This window comes from Clupea harengus, chromosome 1, assembly GCF_900700415.2.
Source record: "Clupea harengus chromosome 1, Ch_v2.0.2, whole genome shotgun sequence".
NCBI classification, from domain to species: Eukaryota; Metazoa; Chordata; class Actinopteri; order Clupeiformes; family Clupeidae; genus Clupea; species Clupea harengus.
Window position 1 is genome coordinate 14,737,708 of NC_045152.1, and position 12,337 is coordinate 14,750,044.

The 12,337-nt window shown below is 47.2% G+C and overlaps 1 pseudogene; it reads left to right on the plus strand.

Moving 5' to 3' along the window:
• The first annotated feature begins 955 nt into the window (after positions 1–955).
• Positions 956–12,336, plus strand: LOC105909005 (annotated as a pseudogene).
• The last annotated feature ends 1 nt before the right edge of the window (position 12,337 follows it).

Below are 12,337 nucleotides of genomic sequence, written 5' to 3' on the forward strand. Positions count from 1 at the left end.
TGAACTTTAACAATCACACACACACACACCTCTCTCTCCCTCCCTCGCTTCAAAATCTCTCCTCGTCAGAATCTAAATCAGATTCCATTTTCTCCTGAGGTGACTTTCCTTGTATGATGCAGATCGTCTCCTTGTATGATGCAGATCACCTCCTTGTGGAATTTGGAGGCTTTGTGGTCCTTGATAGCCAAGTTTAAGTTTAGTGCCCACAACTTGAGTTGTCTCCTCTTGCGTTGGCCTACTGACATCAGCCTCTGTCTTTACACCTACGATAAAGCCGCATTGATATTAAAATAGTCTGTTAGATTAGGCTATTCATCTTTGTAAATGAATGAAACGATTGACTGACAAGGAAGTGCGCTCTGGCTTTGAATATCATATCCAATCAAACTGGCGGTTAGTGGCCCGAACCTTACTCTGATTGGTTGAGATGCAGGAGGAGATGTAGCTAACTTTTACCTGACCGAAACTACTATGTTTATGAGTTTATGAGACCATTTTACAGAGGTCTGGGCTGCTATACGGGTGAAGTCATTAACCCTTGATATAGCCAAAGTCTGTTTATGACAATGAATCTTCATTGAGATTTATGTTCCACAACCCAACATTGGAACGACAGCAAGGCTCCCTTCAAGTGAGTCACATTAAGTAACAGACAGTGTTGATAACAGAGGTGGAAGAGTGGACACAAATTAATTATCCTACTAAATTACAGAATATAAGCATAAAGCATATGATTTACAAGTTATTTAAAGGAGTATTTAATACTGCTAGTTTTACTGCAACTTTGTTATTTATCACTGGCAGCTCTAGTGGTATAAAGTACAAACAAATCTTTCTTTTGCTTATACAACTGATCTAAATTACAGAATTTAAGTTCCACACTATTACAAGTCATCATGCATATCTGTACAAGATGATGTGCTGTAGGACTATGGATGTCTAACTTTCCACAACTCCTCCAGGTGTATTTTACCCCTTCGGACCAGGGGATTCATATTCCAGTAGTAACGACGATGGCTGGTCGTCCATTAACACAGCACGATCATTTCGCTATTTCGGGCAGACAGTAACCCAGATATACGTAAGTAAATGTGTTCACTTATTACAACTCAGATTAGCAACTCCTGGTAAAAATGCTTTCCTGGAAAGAGCAGACCCAAAGAAATAATGAGTCTGTATGTGACAACTAAGGTGTCAATATCTGATGAAAGAATCCAGAAAAGGCTATGGAAAAATCTAATAAACATTTACCATTCACAGACAACTTACAACTTTTCCATCTAGTATCTCATTTAAGTTTTCCTTCACTGATGAGTCCATTGGTGTTACAGGTTAGCAACAATGGATTTCTCACTTTTGACAATGGATGGTCCAGATATACTCCATACCAGTTTCCTGCTTATGCAGACCGCAACATGATTGCCCCGTTCTGGACAGACATTGACAGTCGGCGTAGAGGCACCATATCCTACCGCCAGTACACCAGTGGCAGTGTCCTCCAGCAAGCTTCAACAGACATCAACCAGTACTTCCCTGGAATAAGCTTCTCAGCCTTCTGGGTCTTTGTTGCAACATGGGACAAAGTGGAATATTACTCGTACTCAAGAACAGTAAATACTTTTTTCCCCCCATATTATGGTTCTGAAGCTTCATCAGTGTAATCATTTAACTACTGTCTGGGACAAAAGAGGCATTACTTGTAATGGAACTGGCTTTGAAATGATTTTAAAGTAAAACTATAAATTTTACTCCAATCACTACTTCAACATCTTACTCTTGTCTCATTATCCAAGGAAACATCATTCCAAGTGGTCTTGATCTCAGGGGCTCGAGGCTCATTTGCACTGATGAATTATGGTGCCATTGGTGCAACACGCTATAAGGTGCAGGTAAGCAGACCATACAGGCCAAGATGTAATGAGGTTCTCACCCCCCCATCAAGAATGGACCAGACCTATACCATTACAGTATAGAAAGAAATGGATGTACTTTTTGTTTCAACTCTCACATTCTTGTTTGGCAGGCTGGCTATGACACCATCAACTCAACACATCATTTCTCAATCCCTGGCTCCTTCATGAGCAACATCACCAATTTAAGGCACACTAGCAACGTCAACAGACCAGGTCGCTGGGCCTTCCGGGTTGATGATGGCCCACAAGACTGCCAATATAAAGGTGATTTAAAAAATTATTATAGCACCCTTACATTCTTTATTCGACCAGTGAAGGAATTAACTCATTCCCCACAGCAACTTACTTTAAGTATACTACTATTACTTTTCAGGACAAAACAACACCCCTCCGCTGCGCGTCGGGGTGCTGTTCGCCCCGTCGGGATTTATTTTTGGATAATGACCTCCGGACAATACATTATCCCTTACATATGACAGTCATGCGTACATGTGACCAAAGTTGTGGAAGATTAATTGCATCTTGTTTTCTATATGGCCATAAAATGGTCACTTGGTACACAGGCTCACCAAGCTCATAAAACACAATAATAATGAATACGTTTAGACATGATAAAGAATTATTATTTTGAAGAAACAGTATGCAACCATTTTGCCACTCCATGAGGTATGTTTTTATAGGCAATCAGTTTTGGTATCACCTTTAAGTTCATTTAATTGGTCTTTGATCATGTGAGGTGCAGAGACACACCTGTCGTTCCCACCAGCCACCCAGGCTGTGCACTTTGTAGTTCTTCGCTCCAGCATGGACCACCCTGCAGAAATTACACCAAAGCAATAACTAAATGCAAACAAAACTAATGCAGACACCTCGCTTAGGTTTACCTGTGCAGGTTGGAGACTCTTTCTGGACAGATGCCACCTGTCAGCAAAGATGCACCTGCATCAGTGGAGGCCTCCTCCAATGCCAGCAACAGCCCTGCACCTTTTCCCAGGTGTGTCGTCCAGCGGCCTTCCAGTACTCCTGCCAGAATATTCAGCGACGCACCTGCACCATCTCTGGTGACCCCCACTACTACACCTTTGACAGGAAAGTCTTTCATTTCCAGGGAACCTGCACGTACATACTCTCCGAGGTATGATTCAGTTATTGCCTTTAAAAAGATGGGATAATTGGGTCTTAGTTTGGGAGCTTTAATTATTTTCACTTATACGTCTACCAGGCTTGTGGCAATGGACTGCCATACTATCGTATTGAAGGGAAGAATGAGCATCGGGGCAGCACACGTGTGTCGTGGACCCGTCTTGTAAGAGTGTGGGTTTACGGTGAGGAAATTGAGCTGGTCAAAGGCCATCATTACCAAGCATTGGTAAGTACAGTATACATACCAGATAACATGAATACATATCAAACTTTTCCACACACCAAATATACAAATTTAAGCTCAAACTGTTCTTCTCCATTTAGCCCAGTGTTAATGGTAGCATTCTCCTTCAGGTGAACGGTAGTTTTGTGACGACCCCATTTACCCTACGGAATGGGGCCATCCAGGTCTACCAATCAGGTTTCTCTGTGGCTGTCACTACAGACTTTGGCCTGCTGGTCACGTACGATGCTTATCACTATGTCAAAATCTCAGTGCCCTACGAGTACCAGAACGCTACCTGTGGCCTGTGTGGCAACTTCAACCAACACCGCCATGATGACTTCCGAACCCGTGATGGGCAGCTTGTGACCTCAGACGTGGAGTTTGCCAACAGCTGGAAGGCCCCAGGGGACACTGACCCAGGCTGCCAGGACGTGCAATGTGCAGGACTGGCTTGTGCTGCTTGCACCAATAACCAAAGGACTCTTTACGGAAACACTGCCCACTGTGGAATCCTCAGCAATAATGTAGGCCCGTTTGTTTCCTGTCACTCAATGCTGTCTCCACAGAGCTTTGTAGAAAATTGTGTGTATGATCTGTGTGTGGGTGACGGCTACCAGCCCATCCTCTGCCAAGCACTCAACGTGTATGCTGCCCAGTGTCAACAAGAGGGCATTCAGTTGGGCCAGTGGAGGAGAGAGGGATTCTGTGGTGAGTACCGCTTCTCTCAGGTACATTATGATGAATCCAGTAACCAAGTCAGTTTGGAAAAGTTGTCTGTCACAAGCATTGAACACAACCATTTTTTCCTTCCGTAGAAATCCCCTGTCAAGCCAACAGCCACTTTGAGTCTCAAGGAACTGGATGCCCTGCAACCTGCAGCAACCCCCAATGCTACCCAGAATTGCCCACTGCCCAACCTGGAGAGCTGGCATCTGTAATGCTGGCTATGTCCTAAGCGGTGGGGAGTGTGTTCTGGAGAGTGACTGTGGCTGCACCTTTGAGGGGCGGTATTATACAGCTGGGGAGAAAGTGGTGCTAGACCAGGACTGTGGGAGGCGCTGCCACTGTACTCAAGGGACAATGAGCTGCCAGACACACAGCTGCAGTGAGCTGGAGGTGTGTGGGGGCCCACGGGTGGCGTGCGGAGCTGCAGACCTCTCAGCTACGCCACCTGCTGGGTAGAGGGTTACGGGTCGTATCGTCACCTTTGATGGAAAGACCTTCCATTACCCAGGTGCCTGTAGTCTGAACATTGGCGAGGGTCAGGGGACAATCACAATTACCTCATTTTCAAGTAAAGTGTCGAGAAAGTTCCCACAGGCCTTAGAGATTTTGCCAGACACCTGAAGTTTGAAAGCAGAAGGAACACAAGTTTCTGTGGAGATGGGGAGGGAGCCACAACAAAGGTAAGTTGTTTACATACTTAGACACAGACATTTTTAACTACATAGCCTGACACAGAAAACAGTTCTCATTTGCAATACCTTGATACAGATCTCTAAGCATGAACCTAATGTTCTCTCATTAGGTGGATGGGCAAACAGTGGGCATTCCTTTCAGTGTCAGCTCAGGTCATATTCACATCTACCACAGCAGTGTAAAAGGTGTTGTCATAGAGACCAACTTCGGAGTGATGGTGAGAGCTGACTGGCCACATATCATCCGCATTACCGCTCCTGGCAACTACAACGGCACTCTAGGAGGCCTGTGTGGAGATCTGAATGGAGACCTTCGCGACGACTTCCTCTCCCCCACTGGAGTTCCCATCTACGACTTACAGCAGTTTGGGGACAGCTGGAGAGATGGCTCCCTGTCAGCATTCTGTGTGGAACCTCCGGTCTTGGAACCAGGACACTACCAGAACACAAGTCAGTTCAGGGAGCTCTGTGGCATCATGGGATGGGCACACGGGCCTTTTAGCCAGTGCCAAGCAAGGCTGGACCCCTGGGGACGGATTGAAGACTGTGTCCAGGCTTTAGTGAGAACACGTGGTACTCGAGAGGCCCTGTGCGAGGCACTGCGTGGCTACACCCTTCTTTGCCAACAGAGTGGCATCACAGTAGGGGAATGGAGGAACATCACTAACTGTGGTAAGAGAACGACAGTTCTTTTCAATCACCTCTGTTAATCCTGACTTTGTAAATGAGAATATGTAAATAGCAAAAGGAATCTTTTGAAATTGAACTGACCTTTGATTCCTTCTTTATAGACGTAACCTGCCCACCCAACAGCCATTATGAGCCATGTGGAACATCCTGCCCAGCTTCCTGCCCAAGCCTGTCTTTCCCCTTCCTGTGTACTCAGCAGTGTCAGGAGGGGTGCCAGTGTAATGACGGGTTCCTCCTGAGTGGGGATCGTTGTGTGCCACCCACGGGTTGTGGCTGCCACCATGGCGGGCGCTATAGACAGAGTGGAGAGCGCTACTGGTATGGTGAGGAGTGCCAGTTCCTGTGCCAGTGTAATGGCATCACCGGACAGTCGCATTGCATGGCCACTTCTTGTGGTGCTCAGGACTCTTGTCGAGTCGTGGATGGACAGTACGGTTGCCATCCTAAACCTGAAGCCACCTGCTCGGCCTCTGGAGACCCACACTACACCTCCTTTGACAGACACACCTTTGACTTCCAGGGTACATGTCGTTATGTCCTGGCATCAGTTTGCAATGGAACACGAGGCCTACCTCACTTTCAGGTGGAGGCCAGGAATGAGGCATGGAATGGTCTGCACGTCTCCATAACTGTGGCAGTTTACGTCAATGTGTCTGGACATCTGGTGTACATTTCAAAAGAGAATCGGGGGACTGTGCAGGTAAGGGTTAAGTTCAAATTAGTGTTTAGGTCATCTTCATTCTCATTCCATCATGGTGGAACCAGTTTCTCAACCTGTCATCTTTTCTCGAGTGACTGCTTATCATGCTTGAGGTCACTTTCAAAAGATCTGTCAAGAACCAGTTTTTTAAGCAAATTACATTTTTAATAAAAGTAATTACATTTCCCATGCTTTCTTTATTTGTGGTGATAACATTAGTTATTAATGCTGAAGTAACATTAGTTAGTTATTAGATGAGATTAGTCTCTGCTTGTCATATAATCCTATTCTAAGCAATTATACACAACACATAAAAACCTCTCACAACTCTGACTCAGGTGAACGGGGAACAAGAAACCTGCCAGTCCTTCTTGATGGGGGCAGAGTGTCTGTCTATTGCCAACGGACTGCACACATTTGTGAAAGCAGACTTTGGTCTGACTGTCGGTTATGATGGCCGGTGGGTGTTGGACATCACAGTGCCATCCAACTACAGTGGTGCCACATGTGGCCTGTGTGGGAAACATTCAACGGCATCCAGGGTGATGACTTACTGTCCAGGAAGGGAGTTCTGGCTCTGTGGCCCTCTCTGCTTCTGATTTTGGAGACTACTGGAAGGTTTGATGACGGCATGCCCTGTACTGGAGGATGTGGAAACTCCTGCCCAGTGTGCCCAGATGACTCAAGAGCCCGTGTCCAGTGTGAGCTACTCAGATCTAGAAATGGACCACTGAGTTTCTGCCATGCCCACGTGGACCCCCAGCCATTCTTTCACGACTGTGTCTTTGACATGTGCCTGTCTCGGGGCAGAAACGAAGTCCTGTCCCGCGTGGATGGGAAGCATTATGTCAGCGGCATGCCAAACTGCAAATGTCATTCATCTACCCCTGGCGTCAAAACAACACATGCCGTAAGTTTTCAGGACCTGGCTCAAACGCAATGCCTCCTTTGCTTTTTTGAATCTTTTGCCTTTTACCAGAAGAAAATCAAAACAATGTATTTCAAATATCTATTCAAGGTACAATCCGTCATTCTGGCAAAAAGGTTGTTGATATTTGTGGTTGCATCATATTACACCCCTATCTTCCATGTACCTGAAGCCACACGTTGATTGGTTGAAATGGTTTATTGCTTGGTGTAAGCCACTAGGTTTCTTCCCAGTTTACAGAGCCAGGACTGTGTGTGAGCTCCAGATTTGTTTTGAGTGGACACACAGAACGGCCTGGGTAGAGGGCCGTGAGGAGCAATATGTGGAATTTGACTAAATGTGAATTGGATATGAATCAGGACTGCACCCTTCAGCTTTACAGCTGCAGTGTTGGTTAGAATCATGTACTTTACCTTCAGCTTTACAGCTGCAATGTTAATTATTATGTCAGAAAAGTAACAAAGCCATTACCCACGCAACAGAAATGGAGTGTCCAGAAGAATAGCCACTACGACCTGTGTGGCACAGAGTGTGGGCACACCTGTGCCAGCAGCATTGATGCCAGCTGTGACAGGACCTGTGCTGAGGGCTGTTTCTGTGATGATGGATTTGTGAGGAGCGGGGGGCGCTGTGTCCCTGTGGAACAGTGTGGCTGTCTTATGACGGCTTCTACTTTGAGGTAGTTACAAAATGACCAAAGGTCAAGGTCAAATTGTACATATACAGTCATTTAAGGAGCACATACAATATAACATTATGACGTCTAGCAAGTATTTTTCATGTCAGTGTTGCTCTCTTGTGTTTTCAGATCGGGGAACAGTTCTGGACACAAGCCTGCTCTCAGCGCTGTGAGTGTTTTTGCCCAAAATGACCTCCGCTGCACCCAGTCCTTTTGCCCCCCAACTCAGGAGTGCTCTGTCAGAGATGGCCGCCGGGTTGCTATGGTCACCGCCGACCTGCACAATCTGGGAGACCCTCGCCTCATCACTTCGATGGGGCTCTGCAGGTTGGACACTCTTTCTGGACAGATGCCACCTGTCAGCAAAGATGCACCTGCGTCAGTGGAGGCCTCCTCCAGTGCCAGCGACAGCCCTGCACCTTTTCCCCAGGTGTGTCGTCCAGCAGCCTTCCAGTACTCCTGCCAGAATATTCCAGCGACGCACCTGCACCATCCTCTGGTGACCCCCACTACTACACCTTTGACGGGAAAGTCTTTCATTTCCAGGGAACCTGCACGTACATACTCTCTGAGGTATTATTCAGTCAATGCCTCTAAAAAGATGGGATAATTGGGTCTTAGTTTGGATGCTTTAAATCATTTTCACTCATACGTCTACCAGGCTTGTGGCAATGGACTGCCATACTATCGTATTGAAGGGAAGAATGAGCATCGGGGCAGCACACGTGTGTCGTGGACCCGTCTTGCAAGAGTGTGGGTTTACGGTGAGGAAATTGAGCTGGTCAAAGGCCATCATTACCAAGCATTGGTAAGTACAGTATACATACCAGATAACCTGAATACATATCAAACTTTTCCAGACACCAAATATACAAATTTAAGCTCAAACTGTTCTTCTCCATTTAGCCCAGTGTTAATGGTAGCATTCTCCTTCAGGTGAACGGTAGTTTTATGACGACCCCATTTACCCTACGGAATGGGGCCATCCAGGTCTACCAATCAGGTTTCTCTGTGGCTGTCAGTACAGACTTTGGCCTGCTGGTCACCTACGATGCCAATCACTATGTCAGAATCTCAGTGCCCTACGAGTACCAGAACGCCACCTGTGGTCTGTGTGGCAACTTCAACCAACCACCGTCATGATGACTTCCGAACCCGTGGTGGGCAGCTTGTGAGCTTCAGACGTGGAGTTTGCCAACAGCTGGAAGGCCCCAGGGGACACTGACCCAGGCTGCCAGGACGTGCAATGTGCAGGACTGGCTTGTGCTGCTTGCACCAATAACCAAAGGGACTCTTTACGGAAACACTGCCCACTGTGGAATCCTCAGCAATAATGTAGGCCCGTTTGTTTCCTGTCACTCAATGCTGTCTCCACAGAGCTTTGTAGAAAATTGTGTGTATGATCTGTGTGTGGGTGACGGCTACCAGCCCATCCTCTGCCAAGCACTCAACGTGTATGCTGCCCAGTGTCAACAAGAGGGCATTCAGTTGGGCCAGTGGAGGAGAGAGGATTCTGTGGTGAGTACCGCTTCTCTCAGGTACATTATGATGAATCCAGTAACCAAGTCAGTTTGGAAAAGTTGTCTGTCACAAGCATTGAACACAACCATTTTTTCCTTCCGTAGAAATCCCCTGTCCAACCAACAGCCACTTTGAGTCTCAAGGAACTGGATGCCCTGCAACCTGCAGCAACCCCAATGCTACCCAGAATTGCCCACTGCCCAACCTGGAGAGCTGCATCTGTAATGCTGGCTATGTCCTAAGCGGTGGGGAGTGTGTTCTGGAGAGTGACTGTGGCTGCACCTTTGAGGGGCGGTATTATACAGCTGGGGAGAAAGTGGTGCTAGACCAGGACTGTGGGAGGCGCTGCCACTGTACTCAAGGGACAATGAGCTGCCAGACACACAGCTGCAGTGAGCTGGAGGTGTGTGGGGCCCACGGTGGCGTGCGGAGCTGCAGACCTCTCAGCTACGCCACCTGCTGGGTAGAGGGTTACGGGTCGTATCGTACCTTTGATGGAAAGACCTTCCATTACCCAGGTGCCTGTAGTCTGACATTGGCGAGGGTCAGGGGACAATCACAATTACCTCATTTTCAAGTAAATGTCGAGAAAGTTCCCACAGGCCTTAGAGATTTTGCCAGACACCTGAAGTTTGAAGCAGAAGGAACACAAGTTTCTGTGGAGATGGGGGTGGGAGCCACAACAAAGGTAAGTTGTTTACATACTTAGACACAGACATTTTTAACTACATAGCCAGACACAGAAAACAGTTCTCATTTGCAATACCGTGATTCACATCTCTAAGCATAAACCTAATGTTCTCTCATTAGGTGGATGGGCAAACAGTGGGCATTCCTTTCAGTGTCAGCTCAGGTCATATTCGCATCTACCACAGCAGTGTAAAAGGTGTTGTCATAGAGACCAACTTCGGAGTGATGGTGAGAGCTGACTGGCCACATGTCATCCGCATTACCGCTCCTGGCAACTACAACGGCACTCTAGGAGGCCTATGTGGGAATCTAAATGGAGACCTTCGCGACGACTTCCTCTCCCCCACTGGAGTTCCCCTCTACGACTCACAGCAGTTTGGGGACAGCTGGAGAGATGGCTCCCTGTCAGCATTCTGTGTGGAACCTCCGGTCTTGGAACCCGGACACTACCAGAACACAAGCCAGTTCAGGGAGCTCTGTGGCATCATGGGATGGGCACACGGGCCTTTTAGCCAGTGCCAAGCAAGGCTGGACCCCTGGGGACGGATTGAGGACTGTGTCCAGGCTCTAGTGAGAACACGTGGTACTCGAGAGGCACTGTGCGAGGCACTGCGTGGCTACACCCTTCTTTGCCAACAAAGTGGCATCACAGTAGGGGAATGGAGGAACATCACTAACTGTGGTAAGAGAACGACAGTTCTTTTCAATCACCTCTGTTAATCCTGACTTTGTAAATGAGAATATGTAAATAGCAAAAGGAATCTTTTGAAATTGAACTGACCTTTGACTCTTCTTTATAGAGGTAACCTGCCCACCCAACAGCCATTATGAGCCATGTGGAACATCCTGCCCAGCTTCCTGCCCAAGCCTGTCTTTCCCCTTCCTGTGTTCTCAGCAGTGTCAGGAGGGGTGCCAGTGTAATGACGGGTTCCTCCTGAGTGGGGATCGTTGTGTGCCACCCACGGGTTGTGGCTGCCACCATGGCGGGCGCTATAGACAGAGTGGAGAGCGCTACTGGTATGGTGAGGAGTGCCAGTTCCTGTGCCAGTGTAATGGCATCACCGGACAGTCACATTGCATGGCCTCTTCTTGTGGTGCTCAGGACTCTTGTCGAGTCGTGGATGGACAGTACGGTTGCCATCCTAAACCTGAAGCCACCTGCTCGGCCTCTGGAGACCCACACTACACCTCCTTTGACAGACGCACCTTTGACTTCCAGGGAACATGTCGTTATGTCCTGGCAACAGTTTGCAATGGAACACAAGGCCTACCTCACTTTCAGGTGGAGGCCAGGAATGAGGCATGGAATGGTCTGCAGGTCTCCATCACTGTGGCAGTTTACGTCAATGTGTCTGGACATCTGGTGTACATTTCTAAAGACAATCGGGGAACTGTGCAGGTAAGGGTTAAGTTCAAATTATTGTTTAGGTCATCTTCATTCTCATTCCATCATGGTGGAACCAGTTTCTCAACCTGTCATCTTTTCTCGAGTGACTGCTTATCATGCTTGAGTAACTTTTAAAAGATCTGTCAAGAACCAGATTGTTAAGAGATTTTTTATTTTTTTTAAAGGAGGATAAGTAATTACATTTCCTCACGCTTTCTTATTTGTTGTGATAACATTAGTCTCTGCTTGTTATATAATCCTATTCAAATGCAATTATACATAATTTCATGAAATCCTCTCACAACTCTGACCTCAGGTGAACGGTGAGACAAGAAACCTGCCAGTCCTTCTTGATGGGGGCAGAGTGTCTGTCTATGCCAACGGACTGCACACGTTTGTGAAAACAGACTTTGGTCTGACTGTCGGTTATGATGGCCGGTGGGTGTTGGACATCACAGTGCCATCCACCTACAGTGGTGCCACATGTGGCCTGTGTGGAAACTTCAACGGCATCCAGGGTGATGACTTTACTGTCCAGAAGGGGAGTTCTGGCTCTGTGGCCCTCTCTGCTTCTGATTTTGGAGACTACTGGAAGGTTGATGACGGCATGCCCTGTACTGGAGGATGTGGAAACTCCTGCCCAGTGTGCCAAGATGACTCAAGAGCCCGTGTCCAGTGTGAGCTACTCAGATCTAGAAATGGACCACTGAGCTTCTGCCATGCCCACGTGGACCCCCAGCCATTCTTGAACGACTGTGTCTTTGACGTGTGCCTGTCTGGGGGCAGAAACGAAGTCCTGTGCCGTGCGATGGAAGCATATGTCAGCGCATGCCAAACTGCAAATGTCATCATCTACCACTGGCGTCAAAACAACACATGCCGTAAGTTTTCAGGACCTGGCTCAAACGCAATGCCTCCTTTGCTTTTTGAATCTTTTGCCTTTTACCAGAAGAAATCAAAACAATGTATTTCAAATATCTATTCAAGGTACAATCCGTCATTCTGGCAAAAAGGTTGTTGATATTTGTGTTCATCATAT